This window comes from Rhipicephalus sanguineus, chromosome 11, assembly GCF_013339695.2.
Source record: "Rhipicephalus sanguineus isolate Rsan-2018 chromosome 11, BIME_Rsan_1.4, whole genome shotgun sequence".
Taxonomy (NCBI): domain Eukaryota; kingdom Metazoa; phylum Arthropoda; class Arachnida; order Ixodida; family Ixodidae; genus Rhipicephalus; species Rhipicephalus sanguineus.
In genome coordinates, this window is record NC_051186.1 from 44,388,834 (window position 1) to 44,405,354 (window position 16,521).

At 48.0% G+C, this 16,521-nt stretch overlaps 1 long non-coding RNA gene across 1 annotated transcript; it reads left to right on the plus strand.

Moving 5' to 3' along the window:
• The first annotated feature begins 7,380 nt into the window (after window positions 1-7,380).
• LOC119374108 (uncharacterized) lies at window positions 7,381-10,643 on the plus strand. Its single transcript, XR_007417901.1, has 3 exons — window positions 7,381-7,526; window positions 8,094-8,172; window positions 10,537-10,643. It is a non-coding gene; the product is annotated as an uncharacterized LOC119374108 (long non-coding RNA).
• The last annotated feature ends 5,878 nt before the right edge of the window (window positions 10,644-16,521 follow it).

The window sequence follows — 16,521 nt, forward strand, 5'->3', positions numbered from 1 at the left end:
TCTCCTTTCCTAATTACACTATAGCTACGCTAAACACCATAGCAGAGGCATCCTGCCGGAGCTAATCTCGGAGGCCATGCTTTTGCAAAATTTTTCAGTCGTGTCAGTGCTCTCGTCAGAACAAAACTACGAATGTGCTCCGACTCAATTTTATGCAACTGGCACTGCTTTTTAAACCGGTGTTCCAGGTGTCATTACTAACCGCATACTTCTATTCCGTGAAAACGCAGACTACGGACAAGGTGCTGCGTAACTGCTCCCCATGTATATAACTGCATGGTGTATAGTAGATCGCAACAAGGCAAGTTCTTGGTGCTAGGCAAGCACGGGCGCTGTTATCCCTCATTGCTAAAGGGAATGTTAGGAGCGACACTGGCTGCTCCACCTGGAAAGGGGGAGGGAGAAGGCGACCTCTTAGGAGTGACTCATTACTTATGCGTGGCCATTCCAGTGGCACGTGGCACGTTCCAGTTGTATAGACGTCCAGGCTGTATGTTTATAAAATTATCTTGCTCTACCACCGGATGATAGTGCTCCTACTAAACCAAGACGCAATCAAGCGAACGGAGGCTTATAGGGTACATTATTTCTAGGTTTTAGCTGTGGTCTAGTAACAGAAAAAAAATACATTTTTTTTTCTTGATAAATTGCAGCTTCTTAAAGGGGTACTGACACAAAATTCCGCGGCCGAGATAGCCTGCTGGATCGATTCCCGTGTACGTGCGTGTACCATCTGCAAAATATCGACAGCGAATAAAGCTTGGAAGGTATTTTATATGAATTTTGAAGTTCGCGAGCGCGATCCAGCATTATAGGCCGCACCTAGTGCATTGACACCCTCGGAGGTGACCCGAGGTGATCCCCCTACTTCCCCTACGTAACTGTTGCAGCCGGTACAAGTTACGATGACGTCATAGCCGCCATTTCTGTTCTAACGCGCTTCCCGACGAATCGCTCCTCGCCAGCGGGTCAAACCTGAAGTGATTCGCCGCGTCGAAAATTCCTTCGATCCCCGCCGCAAGAAAATCGTCGCCATCAGACGACGATGAGCCCGACGACGACAGACCGCGCGGAAATGCGTCACTGTTCTGTGTGCTCACGTGACCGAGCGTTTCACTCGCTAGGTGGTGATAGTTGCACCCGGCGGCTTGTCGTTTTTGGAGCTCTGTCAAACCGAAACTGAGGCTGTGTCGGTAATGAGGAGCTTGTAATTAATTATCTGTCGCGCGCTGCAACAAACGATGTGCCGTGTTATGACTAACAGGCCCCCAGCAACACATTGCAGCAAAAAACGCGGGGCGAAAGTTTTTGTGACAGGACTCCTTTAAAGGAGTCCTGACATAACATAATCTCTATACATTCAAGTGTTCACACAGTGTTACTTTGATGACGCAGATCGGGGAACTGCGCGAACACTGCGCAGAGGTGCTGCGCCGACTCATCCAGCAGCCCAGCTGCGTCATGGCGTTCCAGACAGCCACTAAGCTTCGGCTACAACGACGTGGTCGCGGAGGCCTTCAGTTACATCTGCCGACACTTTGACCAGGTAGGTTTACACTGAATTCAGTTACTTTCAGTAATCTGCTTCATCAACGTAACAATTTACTTGGGGTAATCATACGCCATTAATCACCGCAGCGGTTATCGTTGGTTCGTGTACTTCGCTACGCGTAGTGCAGTGTAGTGATTTAGCCGTCATCAACACTAAGCCACAGACATGAAAAAGAGTGTAATCTACGTGTTAAACACATCAGTTGCTTAACTACTCCGCGGCGTCATGTTGCTACAATTTTCGTATGACGAACTGCAGCCGTGTGCTTGACAGGGCTGCTAATTGCATTATTACAACGGGTGGGAGTAATTCCTAGACTAACGTCGGTTGTGTCTGTCTTGGCCACTTCATCTAACTAGAAGTGCTATTCCACTTCAATTCCAATTTCGATATAATGATCACTCTTTGCATTTTACAGTTTCTTTAGATCGGCACAGATTACAGAAGAAACTAACCTATTAAAATTCGGTCAGAAATTCAACCGAATATAGTTACCAATTACAGCCACATGAAAGCTACCGATGAATAGTTTTCCCTGGGACGCTTAAAGGCATGCTCTGAAAGGGACTACGCACAAGTTACTCACGTACTCACTTATTTTCACTTAATTTTACCAATTTAGCCGGCACGAAACAGCTGATTGTTGGAAAAGCCCGTTTCAGCATTGTTCAGTAATGAAAAAAAAAATCGCCAGATCCCACGCGTTGTGGGAATCGGTTTCATGCGAAGCAGTCAGCGAGTACTTTTATGCTGTATTTAATGGCTTTGAGCCAAGCGTTACGAGGTAGATCTACGTGTTTTTGTTAGTGAAGCAGCTGTGTGCACATCGTGGGCTTAGCAGGCACGTCGACAACACTGGCGTTTAAAGGGTAATACGCGTGCCACACGGGCACAGAAAATGGCATTTACCTCCTAATGCCTTCAGATTTATTGCCATTCGCGCGGTGCCACACGGACGAACGAAATGGCATTCGCCCAAATGCCATTCGTCACATAATGCCATCGCCAGAACTCGTTCGACTGAGAAATGCATACTCTCGAAGGCACAGTTGACGAAGTGCGATGTACCTAATTATATAAAACGACATCCTATTCAGCTGAAAATAGTTTTCACGTCTTTTATTTACACTAATCACTTAAACGAGCGCTTCAAACGCTGTATTTTGGATGCGGCAGGCGCCATTTTCCTTTTACGTTGTGGATCTGACTAGCGTTGGCTTAGGTTGCTACGGTCGGCTGCAACGTTGCGAAATAAAGCAACGAACTGAATCTTACGGCAGCGTAATATGCTTATTTCTACATTTAATTATTCTGGGAAGTATATGAAGCTTGTAAACGCATGTTTATTTTTTCATTACTACTCAACAATTGCTCAGTACAGAAGATGCTGCGATCGACATCATCAAGTCAAATGTCATTCAGTTTGGATGTGTAGCAGCTCCACCGAAAAAAATGGCATTCGGGAACTGAATGCCTTCACTACCGAATGTCATTTTCTGTGCCCGTGTGGCATGGGTATAACTTATGGTGCGACGTAACGTCAGCCCTCACGTTAGAGCACATACGTCAGCATTATCGAAGCTAAGTGCACTTTATGGTGCAATCATGTGAATATCGTATGTTACTAAAACTTGTTGTTGGGCTAGTTGGTAACTCGTCATATTGGAGGAAGCTTAGCGCAATTTATAATTTCCACAAAGCACTCACAGAATCACACACGCACACACTCAAGACACACACACCACACTTTCGTTATGTATTCCTCCGTGGTCGAGCAATGCTTCAATATATCTTGCTGAATCATAGGAAGACAAATGTAATGTGTATTAGACTGCTATAAAGGCGGAGCCAACGCTGTAACCACAGACGTTAATCTGATATGACGCCTGTATTGTAACCGTTGATATATAGTGTTTATTGTTTTCTTGTAAAATTAGATAGCCCGCGCCACGACCACAAATGACGTTGCACCGCCATTACGCCTGCATAGGCTGTTTTTTTCAAACCGGTTCATAGACCTGGCGTGGCCCTGTGGTAGAATAGCCAAGTGCCACGTAGAATGCTTGGGTTCGATTCCTGCTGGGACCCCAATCTTTAATCTTTTCATTCGTTGGGTCAACGCTGCCGACGTCGTTTGTTCTTAACGCTTTCGCATTTAAATTACCAATGCCTGTTCTCGCCGTTCCTCGGTAGATATAAACTGTCAATCACCTGTGGCGCATACGCGTATACCACGGCCCGTGGCAAACGGGTATGTGCCACACGTGTTTGGTGGACAGAGTTCGACGACTTACGCAACAGGATTTTCACGTACGTTATTCATGTCATGACCCGACAGTCAGGGGCGTAGCCAGAAATTTTTTTCGGGGGGGGTTCAACCATACTTTATGTATGTTCGTGCGTGCGTTTGTATGTGTGCGTGCCTATATACGCAAGCAAAACTGAAAAATTTCGGGGGGGTTTGAACCCCCCCAACCCCCCCCCCCCCTTGGCTACGCCCCTGCCGACAGTCATATTCGTCAAATTCTCTTACCCTCCCATGCCAATTTTGGTCTACACCAAGTTAAGGAGGCGATCATGAGAGCACCTAGATGTAGGCGGCTAGATAGATAGATAGATAGATAGATAGATAGATAGATAGATAGATAGATAGATAGATAGATAGATAGATAGATAGATAGATAGATAGATAGATAGATAGATAGATAGATAGATAGATAGATAGATAGATAGATAGATAGATAGATAGATAGATAGATAGATAGATAGATAGATAGATAGATAGATAGATAGATAGATAGATAGATAGATAGATAGATAGATAGATAGATAGATAGATAGATAGATAGATAGATAGATAGATAGATAGATAGATAGATAGATAGATAGATAGATAGATAGATAGATAGATAGATAGATAGATAGATAGATAGATAGAAAGAAAGAAGAAACGCTCAAAGTGTCAAATGTCCGCTAAGAAATGCTTCGCATTTAAAAAATTAAGCCAGGTTCGCACTATGGGTGCCAAGGCTGAAGGAAATGCGGAGCTGGACAGTAAATTCTTTCTTTCCTCCTTTCATTCTTTCTTTCTCTATTTTTCTGTTTTTCTTTCTTTCTCCCCGTTTCTATTTAGTTTTTCCTGACTCTTTATCTCGCGCTCTTTCTATTTTTCTTCCTTATTTTTTCCGTTCTCTCTCTTTCTATTTCTCACTTGCTTCCACTTTTTTCTATTTTTATACGCGGCTTTGCCTGCGTTACGCCAAGCTACGACAGCGTACGACAGGCCGGGTCCCTAAAGTGCTGCGCACTTAGAAGTTTGCGCATTCATATTCGACACATAGCAACGGTTGAGATTTGGCTATCACACACGCGATCCGGCTCTGTACCTTCAACTGCATGACCACAGAAAGTTGGCCCCCAGTAGAAAAATGCATTACAGTGAAACCTCGGTGATACGATCACAGATCATACGAATTTCGGTATGATACGAATTCTTCGTTGGTCCCGGCCAAGGCCCACTGGCCTGCAATGTAATGGAGTACGGTTGTTGCAACCGATTTTCACCCAGCGACGTTTGATACGAACGTACGCTACCGCTCAGGTACGAAGAGGTGCTGTCGCGGAAGACGCGCCAAGCACGTGCGAGCGCGGGACCGCAAGCGTGGGCATGCGCGCCGCGCCGCCAAATCGTCAGAATCACGGTGTAAGAACACTTTTGTTACGTCTCAGAATAAACCTTCAGAGACGCGTCACGGCCTCCTAGATTGTGTGCGCGAATCTTTGAGGCTCTTATGTGCCTCCGTTTGCCTTCGCGTTTAGATTACAGAAGATATTAGCGCCATGCTTTTTTTTTTCTAACGCGTCGACGCGGGCTGCTGTCGTTGCACTGTGTTTACATGTGCCTGCCTCGTGCATCAGACATCCTATGAAAGGTGGACGAGGACCGAAAGAAGGCGAGGACGGTATTGGCGAAGGAGTCAAGCGTCACATCAACATGCGCGACCGCTGAGGCCGCACTTGTGCGGGAACGGCCGTAAATCTCCCAAAAAACATCCCCAACACCTCCGCGGTAACAAAATCATAGCACAGGACCGTGGTTCTGCACTTTTGTGGCCTTGATCCAACGCGTCAAAGCGCTTCTTTCGCTGCAGTACTCCGGTGTCACGCAAAAAAGCATGCTAAAATTTAGAATGGGCTACTGCTGTCGCGGGTCACAACGCACCTGGTAACTGACAATCATTCAGGGTTTTTCCTGACGTTGCTGCGGCCCTGAAAAACAATAAATGAAAATGTACGCCAGCTTTCCTTTGTCGCATGCTAATTTTCCATGCTTTCTGGTGATACGAATTTCATATCATACGAATATTTCTGGTGGTCCCGTGAGATTCGTATCACCGAGGTTTCACTGTATTTAGAGATTTAAGCATGTCCCATGGAAACGTGTTGTTCGCGAAGGGAAACTGCCAAGGAAGTGCTTATTTTGAAATAAAATCACGTTTTAGTTGTCCGCATCGCGTTAGCGCACTTCAAATCACCTGCCTGAAAGCGGTATTTCGCACGTCACTGTTGCCGTGCCCAAAGTTGCCCGCCTTTACTGCACGGCGGCATGCACTGGTAGCGTGCACCATTCGGGCATCTGGCAACATCACATGCATGCGGTATTTTGTCGAAGTTTCTGTCAGGGCGACTTTCACGAGCGTGCAAAACACACGCCGCAGTAGATACCGAAACTACCACTGAGACGCGACCGCGTGAGCAAAGCAGGGCGCCGGGCGAAGCGCAGTTCGGCGAAAATGGAACTTTTGAGCCACTCGCGCCGTTCCCCATGGCAACGCCAAAGAGGTTCGTTTTTCCATCAATGAAACGGAAACGAACAAGCAGCATTTTATTACGTCTCTTGATGTACGGAAAGTTCTTTTTTTATTGCAGCTACTTTGATTACTAGTGATTAATTGTATTCAGACTCTCCCACGTCATCGGGATCATTTGCAAAATGTCCCACTCATGGCACTCATCGTGTGATACATTTAGCTTAATTTCTCGGTAAATAGGGCACTGCTGTTGATAATACTGCCGTTTTAGACGTTGTCATACATTGAGCTTTCACTCTGACGAATTGTTATTTGCCTTTAGTGTCCCTTTAAGTCCGGAGAGGCCCCGCCCAGACGACCGAGGTGCGGCAGCCGATCACCTCTGCGATTAAAGAAATGGTCCCGCTCATGCACTCGGCAATGGACTCCGAAGGCGGGGTTCACTCGCCTTACGGCTCGTGAAGTCCGTCTCGATGGGAGTGCGCGCCCAATGGCATGTGCATTTGCGGAGGGAATGCCGCAGACTTCTAAACTTGTATCCAACTGTAGGTTTAGTTATTCCGGCTGACTGCGGAAGGGTTGAGCGAGAAGTTCGGGTCCTGTAATCCTGAAGACTCTGAGACTGGGCTAACCTCCGCACGCTGTCCACGCGAAATCAGATCGCACGCTGGAGTTTAGTCTAGCAGCTGTTTAATAACGCACCAAGCATAGATTTTAGTTTGTACCTGAACTCTCCAGTACGAGTGCCCCCGCGTAATAGTCACCCGTCTTCTGTTATACCACGTACAGTTATTGTATGGGACAAGCTTTATTCCGGTGTGCTTGTGGGTTGTCTATCCGCTGAAGTGTTCAGTGACGTTTGGAACCGATGCATGCTTGAGGTACGGGTGCGACCACACTCGTGACATAATTGCTTGCGCTGTGTTCACACCTGCAGTTCATATATCTTACACGTGCCGCAGATCTCCACGCGCAGCAACGACATCCAGTCGTTGTCGTACGAAGAGCTGTACGCGCTCATCGACAGTGCCCAACTGCGCTGCAGAAACGAGGTTGCGGTGCTCGCGGCGATTATCAAGCAAGTGGTCGAACGCAGACGCTGGGCGAAAGGAGGCGCTCCCGAGGCTGCTGCCTCTGCTTCGTCTAGGCTACACAAACATCCCGTGAGTGCGCAATCTGGCGTCAACGTACCTCATCTGCGCGTTATTCAAAAGCATCGTCGGCACGCAGTGAACCTTTGCTGTCGCGAATTGAAATGTGCTGACGCCGCAATTACTAGCGCATCGCAGTAATGCTGGGCTGGTTTGTTAGTGTTGAAATTCTCGCTCGCGAGAGCGAAGGCAGTCACTGGTTACATCCCCTCAAACAAGTGGCGATCTGTTTTAGTTTAGTTCGCTAGAAGCCATAAGCACATTGCTGTTCGTTTGACCCCGCTGGACAATTACTCTAAAACGTCTGTAACCTCATTTATTTAATCAAGTATAGATTAGTAATTTCAGTGTCTTCAACCCATTTCAGTAAATTCAACCCTCCGTAACCATTGTATTTTTTCTTCTGCTAGCAGGCACGAATGTCAATAGTGTGTGCGAGTCATTAGAAAGGAACCAAACGGCGCCCGTATAAGGAAATGAAGACGACAGGCTATAGCGGCTTATCTATCGTCTTTGCTTGATCCTGCCTGAAGCGTTGTTCGATTCGTGTGGCGACATCGCTTATACGTCTCGTTGCAGGGACCTGGAGAGGATAATGCGCATGCCCGAGATCCATGCTGACAAGAGGAACCTCGAGGTCATCACGTTCATATGTGAGGTCAGATGTTGTTCCTGTGCATAACAGAAGCTTGCTTCCTCGTAGTGTTTAAGGAGCCTTTATTTACGGCATATGCAGCTGGTGAAGAATTGATCATGTGCGCATTTCAGATTACAATATATTCTATCGACATCGAGACTGTCTGGAATGCACACAATGACGAAACTATACTAAAAATGCGCTGTTCTATTTTCATGCTCGGCCGTTTGCCACATTCATTTAGAAAGGCGTTCTGGTCAAGCCGTATTCAAAAAGACTGAGGAATGGGAGCTTCATTCCGCTACACGTAATTAGTAAAATCCGCCACGCGTTGGACGCTGATCAGAAGTACTTTATTTAAGGGTTCACTTGACGGGATTACATCGCATAACATTCCATGAACTCGGCGCTACATATGTGATGAAGGCCACATTTTGGTAAGACCCGCCACGGTGGTCTAGTGGTTATGGCGCTTGACTGCTGACCCGAAGGTCGCGGGATCGAATTCAGGCCGCGGCGGCCGCATGTCGACGAAGGCGAAATGCCAGATGCTCGTGTACCGAGGCTCGTGTATTTAGCAGCACGTTAAAGAACACCAGCCCTACAATACGGCGTTTTGGGACGTAAAACCCCAATAATTATTATATTACGTTTTGGTTCCCGACTCGTTTATAATCTTCCGATAAGATTGCGCGCACAATGCGAACAACAGAGTTTATTCTAGAGCTAACGCGGCCACCAACCATAACGCTGCAGAATCTTCGATGCCACATGTGTAAAAGATATGCCACATGTGTAACCTGATGTGCCTTACCGCACATCAGGTTACTGACGAACGGCGATTGTGTTTGAGGCTATCATGTCACTGAGTGTGTCATTTCTTTTCTTTGTGGCCACAAGTTCGCCCAAGAAAGTGTTTCATCCTTGCCTGCTCACATGCGCCGAGACGATACACAAGGGGATAGCACCCACTCGCTACCCGAGTAGGTGCTATCTTGTGCGTGTCTGTAGGATGTCTCTTCGGTGTATAGACCAGGGGTTTCAAACAGGCTGCCCGGCCATGCATGAGTGTCTTAATCCTATATGTCACGGTCCCAAGAATATTATTTTTTTTCGTAAGGCGCCCGAGGTGATATATGTGACGGTAAATCCCCTTCAGAAATGACCCATATGAGATATGCAAAGGCCTTCCTTCAAATAGCAACCCCTTTGCGCCCCCCCCCCCCTTCTGCTACTACCTTTTTCACTGACCCGTCCTAAGCGGAACTAAATTTCGTGACTGCGACCCACCTAGCTGTGGTGCGCTCGTATATTTAGGTGTCTTCGTGACGCACGCCAAATTGGATGTTCAGGTTAACCTCGAGGAATACTGGCTCATCTGCTTTTCTTTGCACGTACTCTCTAGCAGTGAAACCTGAAGTAGACGTACAACGGGCACTCGTACTTTATGCCTGCACTTTTTTCTGCGGCGTACGCAGTGCGTTGGAAGTTGCTCGAAAAAAATCAAGCGCTTGTTTCAGCTTTTGAAGCATTCGACCTGCGCACTTCACAGCGTTTGCTTTCCGACACTGAAGGGCCCGCAGCTGAATATTGTAATATATATGAATTCATAGGAATAACGATGGCTTATTTTTGGGCGCCTAAGCGGTTAATTAAATTAAAGACCAATTTGCTCCACTGAAGCGCAAGAAGTTGTTCACTTCATTTCAGTGATGGATATATGCGCAATACTGCAGCGCATACTTGTTCTTTCCTACTAATCTCTTTGTGAAGCAGCTACCGTGGCTTCTCTGGGTGAAGAAAGGTGTGTCAGTATGTCATCGATTCATTTAACTTCTGCAGAAGTGTACTTCATGGAGGAACCACAAAAGACGTGATGTCATATGGGTGACGGTGTATACGGTTTTCTTTTCGCTCTCACGTATGCCTTGTACTCAATTTATATGTGAACGCACGAAACAAAACCATTGAAAGTCTCGCTTTGGACGTCCCGCTAACCTTTGTCCGTCTGTCCTCTTTGTTGGGATTGATTGAAACGGCGCATAACTTTGATATCAGCCAACTAGCCCCAATCATCGCCGAACTTAGAGGCGGTCTTCCGTTGGGGTGGTCAACGTTTAACCGCAGTGAAACTTGGCCTGAAAGACACCGAGCTTTGCAATGTATTCAACGAAGCAATTGCGTATACTTCTCACAACGGCCTGCCACTTGTCCCTGGCTTTCCGCGGAGAAGGACGACACCACGAAAGTAAGACCCGGTGCCTAAAGTTCGAGCATCTCGTTTCAAGATGCTTTTCAAGTGCCCTCCCCCCCCCCTTGCGCGCGTTCATGCTATCTGAATTAGGTAATCCCATGCCTGCTTAAAGACCTGCTTTCTCCACACAGCACACTCTCGGAAGGACGACAGCAATCCCGCCAGAGGTCGTTGACCTGCGTCTACAGCCTTGGTCGAGGCCGAGACTCCCGAGGGACGTCCTCTTCTGTTTCGGCAAGGCGACCGATGGAACAGTCCTTTACACGTTCGATCCAAAGAAATTCACGTGGAAGGACAACGGAGTGGTCAAGTCCCGTTGGCGGTAACGTGGTGTCTCCTTGAACATCAAGTCACATTGTCGGGGGTAGCGGTAGTGAACGCTTGATGTTGAGAACTCGTCAATCAGAGCGTATATTAACAAAGAAAGAAACTTCTTACTCCGTCGCACGCTTCGTGTAGATGAAAAATTCAAATGCGGTACACATCAGTAACATCTTATACAGAGCGTGAAAGCAGGCAAATTATTCGCGAGGCCCTTTTTTTTTTTGTTAGACGCAACTAATGAAAGCAACAGACAGTTAGGTCAAGGAAGGCATAGGGGACTGAAAGCAATTGATCAAAAATCACCCTTTCCGTCGGTGGGATCTGAACCCACGACCTTCAATTTAGTGTCCTATGTTCTACCAATTGAGCCACGGAGGAAAGTTTCCTTCGTCCATTTCGTGCGAGTTTCAACTGGTGTTTCACGTAAATAGAACCAAGGATTTAGAAAAAGTGGTAACCGTAACTGAATGAAACCGAAGACATGTGGTTTGCGGTCGTATGTCGATCGCTATAGGGCATTTTTCAATTGAAGATTGTTATGTCTCGCAGAACTTAATGGCGTCGTTGCCGGTTTTTACATCGCTAGTCGGACACTCGGGGCTAAAGTTAAGGGGGGCCCAGGGTAGCCCCCCTTTACTCGACGGCCGACGACTGTTCACGCCGCTATCAGTTTAATGTGAATTGCCCGCACGTTGTCTTTTCATTTTACAGCGAAAGCTGTTATGAGATCATTTCAACGGCCGTTTTTGGCGCCGTAGTTGTCCGCCGCCGCCGCCGGTGTCCGTAACCGCTATCGCACGAAATAAAAAAAAAGGAAATAAGAAAAAAATTCCAGCATGGAACGAGGTTCGGCGTCACACAAACGCAAATTGTTTGTAACCGGGCGACACAATGCGAATTGCGCAACGAGTGGGTTGTTGAATGCTTCCAACCCATTACAAAGGCCTCTGCGATAATTCTTCATCGTCATCAGCCACAGCATCAACAATGTGCACATAATGCCTTACAGGTGTTTAGCGAGTACCACGGTTCTCCGCAGAATGACGAAAAATTGCATAGTGGATGCTTCCCTACTTCACAAAAAGTATGATTATTTATAGCTTAGTGGGTTACTCGCAAGTGCACTTCTATTGGTTGCCAAGGAAGCCCATAAGCCTCCGATGATCCATTTCCCCATGGTCTCAATAAAGTTAATTCCCCCCCCCCCCCCCCCCTCTCTCTCTCTCTCTCTCTCTCTCTCTCTCTCTCTCTCTCTCGCTCTCCGTTTCTCCGCTTAACGTATACATGTTATAAAGCGTGATGGGACAGTTAAATAACGAGTGGGCGTCACACAATATGAATTGTGTAACTATTGGGTCGTTTAAAGCTTCCAATCCATTACAAAGGGCTCAGCCATAATTCATCGTCATCAACCGTCGCATCAACAAAATGCACATAATGCCTTACAGATGGTACCTCGCTTCTCTGCAGAATAACGAATAATGTCGTGGCGGGTGCTTGCCAACTTCCCAAAAATTATGATTTGTGGCGTAGTGGGTACGTTGCTAATGTACTTAATTGTATTAGTAGCCACGAGAGAGTTTATAACGGGCTCTAGAAATGCCGCTCTTCCAGCTTTCGCTGTGACTGTGCTGCGCTTTCCGCGCAGGCCTCGCGTCTTTTTTTTTCGGGCACAGGTTCGCCCAAATAAAAAGTATGAACAAGCCGACTGCTTTGAACCAGCCGACTCCTAAGATTAATTACGGTCAGAATTTCGCGGAACCAACCGGCGTTATTGTTCCTCAACAATTGCATTGAATTCTTGTAATATAACGGAGGTATCCTCTATCAACCGAAACTAGTGAACACCGTCCTTGAGCCAGCTGGGAGCGTTTATGGGAACGCGTTAGAAAATGACTCACCATTAGGAATTCTTTCGTGTTGGCTGTTCGCGGAACATATAGCTCTCGCGTAAGGTACACACAACCGAATGTGCTGGCACTTAAGAGGTGCTCACTACCGCAGGTACGGCCACGCCGTCGCCGTGTATACCGCCACAACATCTACTGAATCGGTGGTGTGAGCAAGCGCGGCTACCTCACACGTGTCAGCCGTTTCAGTGCACGTGACTCCAAGTGGAGACGTAGCGGGCCGATAAACACCGCGAGATGCTTCCCAGCGGTGGCAGTTCTCGAGGTAAGTCCGATGCAGAAGCACTAATGGCAACTTCTGCGAGTTTCCTATATACTCACTAGCGTTAGGGCACTCGTTGGTGTACTCGGCATGCCGAGTGCGCGTTAAAAGGAATGGTGCCATTAAATTTCGAGACTATAACAAGCCTGTTGCGGGTTTCCTCTGTATGCAAGGACATACCACACGAAGGGTCGGACACGGCAAACGTTTAGAATATATTTTAATTCACTTCCAAAGTGTACCTAAATGCCCATTCTCCCGATCGAAACCCATCGCTAGCGCGCCGACACTGACGTAGATCTGTAGGATGGGCAACGAAAGTTGTAGTGACGTCACACCAAATCTGCTGTAGTAACGTGAGTGACCTCCGGACTTCCGCCACTTCCGCAACGTACGTACCGGCTGTAGTGAACACCGGCAAAGCATCGGTTGCTGCATCGCTCGCCGAGTTTCGATCGCTTCCTGGCTAAGTGCGTCACAGCCTTGTGTGATCACGTGACCACGCCTCCTACACTTCTACGTCACTGCCCAACCTCGGCGCCCAGAAACCGAAACCGAAAGTTGTCCACATCAAAAGGCGATAATAAATTATTTAGCGAGAATACATTAATCTTGGTGCGTGCATCAGGGGCGTAGCCAGGAATTTTTTTCGGGGGGGGGGGGGGGGGGGAGGGCTTCAACCATACATTATGTATGTTAGTGTGTGCGTTTGTATGTGTGCGTGTATATATACGCAAGCAAAACTGAAAAATTTCGGGCGGGGGGGGGGGGGCCTTGGCGTAGCATCATGCTTCCTGGAGCTATAGGAAACGCTTACAGCAAAGAACGCGCAAGCCACAAATTTGGTTGCACCACCCCTTTAAAGAACACCAGATGGCCGAAATTTCCGGGGCCTTGCACTACCGCGTGCCTCGTAATCATATCGCAGTTATGGCACGTAAAACCCTAAATATTGTTACGCTCGAAGGAGGCCGAGACGTATACGACTGAAGGGGCTGTTTATTTGGTCGCGAAGGTGAGCGCAGGAGCGGCCAACAGGTTGAATATCCCAGCGTCGTCGTCTTCCTATTCAGCTGCCTCGGAGCGGCCAGCACGTTCACCGGCCTTCGTTTTCCTTGTCCATATGCGTAACATTCCTCTCCTCCCAGACGAAGGCCGCCGGGCGAGTCAGTCGGGTTGTCGCGGCGTGAAAAATTTCAAGCGGGCGACATGGACCACCTGGGTCTTGGCAGCTCGTCTACCACTTGGCGTAAGGCGAGCGATGGTATAGGTGACCTCTATGAGTCTGGTGATGATAACAAATGGTCCATCGTATGTGGCTAAAAACGTTTGACATAAGCCGTGTTTCCGAGTAGGAGTCCACAGCCAGACTAAATCACCGGGTCGATAGGTTAGAGGTCGGTGGTGAATCTCGTATGGTGCTTTCGCTCTGTCTTGAGATGCCAAGGTGCGTAATCGTGCTATAAGACGCGCCTCTTCAGCAAGGCAGAGGGTGTCAGCGACTGTGACGTTTTCGTGAGTACAGAAAGGGAAAACAGTGTCGATTGCGTGCCGGGGTGGACGTGCGTACAGCAAAAAGAAAGGGCTATAGCCGGTAGTCTCGTGCTTGGGGGTACTGAATGCATATGTGATGAAAGGTAGCACGTCATCCCAGTTCTTATGGTCGGATGAGACATACATAGACAACATGTTGATAATTGTCCGGTTGGTGCGCTCCGTAAGCCCATTCGTTTGTGGATGGTAGGGTGTCGAGTGACGCAAGCGGTATTCACATAAACGAAGAAGCTCCTCCACAGCATCCGCTGTGAATTGTCGTCCGCGGTCGCTGATGATCACGCGAGGTGGGCCATGTCGGAGTATGATTTGTTGCAGCAGGAACAATGACTCGTCACTGGCCGTTTCGTATAGGGGACGGCCGCCGTCTCACAATAGCGTGTCAGGTAATCGACACAAACAATTATCCAACGGTTGCCCTTAGCCGTTTTTGGAAAAGGGCCCAGGAAGTCAATGCCCACTTGCTGGAAAGGTGTGCTTGGAGGTGGCATCGGTTGGAGGAGACCAGCTGGAGCAGTAGATGGGCGTTTATGGCGCTGACACTGCATGCAGCCGGCCACATACATCTCAACGGACTTTTGCATTCCAGGCCAATAAAAACGTTCTTTAGTCCGGTGGAGCGTCCGCGCAGAAACTAAATGTCCAGCCGTTGGGTCGTCGTGCATGGCACTCATAATGGCTGTGCGACGGCTCTCCGGCACCACCAGAAGAAAACGTATGCCATTGCCGGAAAGGTTCTTCTTGTACAAGAGTCCATCGCGCATGCAGAAATGGCGCGCATTAGTAGAGGCGGACGTGGTGGTGAAAAGCGGTGCTAATTTTGCGTCGTTTCGCTGCTCCGCTTTGAAACTGTCGAGGTCTGGAAAATTAGGCGATACAGAAGCTATAAGGTGGTCAAAGTCATCGGCGTCACAGTCCGTAGTGCTGAGTGGCATACGTGAGAGGCAGTCTGCATCGGCGTGTCGTGAGAGGGTGCGCGACGCCGGCAAATTCGGGAATAAAGCGTCGGAAATAGGAACAAAGTCCCAGAAAACTGCGGAGCTCCTTGACAGAGCGCGGTGCACTGAATGCTTCAACGGCTGCTGTCTTCTGGGGATCGGGGCGTATGCCATCCTTATCGACGAGATGCCCAAGCACGAGGGTTTGGCGGTCTCCGAAGTGGCACTTCTTCGAGTTTAAAACTAGTCCAGCGTTTTGGATGCAGTTCAGAACAATATCCAGACGCGAGTTGTGCTCACTGAATGTCCCGCCAAAAATGACGACGTCGTCGAGGTAGCACATGCAGATGTTCCACTTCAAGCCGCGCAGAATGGTGTCCATAAATCTCTCGAACGTCGCCGGAGCATTGCACAGTCCAAAGGGCATCACATTAAATTCAAAGAGCCCGTCAGGGGTCACAAAGGCAGTCTTTTCCTTGTCCTCAGGATGCATCGGAATTTGCCAGTAGCCGGATCGTAAGTCTACTGAGGAAAAGTAAGAGCAGGGTTGCCAATGGTGGCTACTTTTCGCCAAATGGCGAATTTGAGAGGCCCGTGGCGACCTAAAATTATGAAAGGCGACATGGCGAATTTTTGGTGATTTTCGGCTTAGGTCTCCACCGGGTTTTGAATCCTAAGCTCAGTGTCTTCCCAACGAATGAGCGGCAACATTCTCAGTATTTTTCTTGGTTTTAGACCCACGACTAGAATGTGCACATTACGCGTCATTCGGTATGTCCGTCCTGTAACTCGTGTGCACCTCCTCAATTCATCTAGATAGATAATAAAACGTTTATTTGATGTTCTGTGAAAATAAGATCAGTGAGTCGGATCCTTAGTTCGGGATGCCATCTAGATGCAGGAGGTACTGGAACGTCCCCCAGCGACATTCTATCAAAATGTAAGTAAGCGGACTGCCTTGCAAACCGCGAGGGGGCAGTGATTGACTATATGTTTATGGCTTTAGGTGCTTTAAGCTTATCTGAAGTTTCGCATCTGAAGGGGCAAGACGACGGGTTGGCCGCATGTTCTGACCATTTGTTCCGCCAAAGCTCCAACTGCTCTGAATAGCTTGGCGACTTATTCACT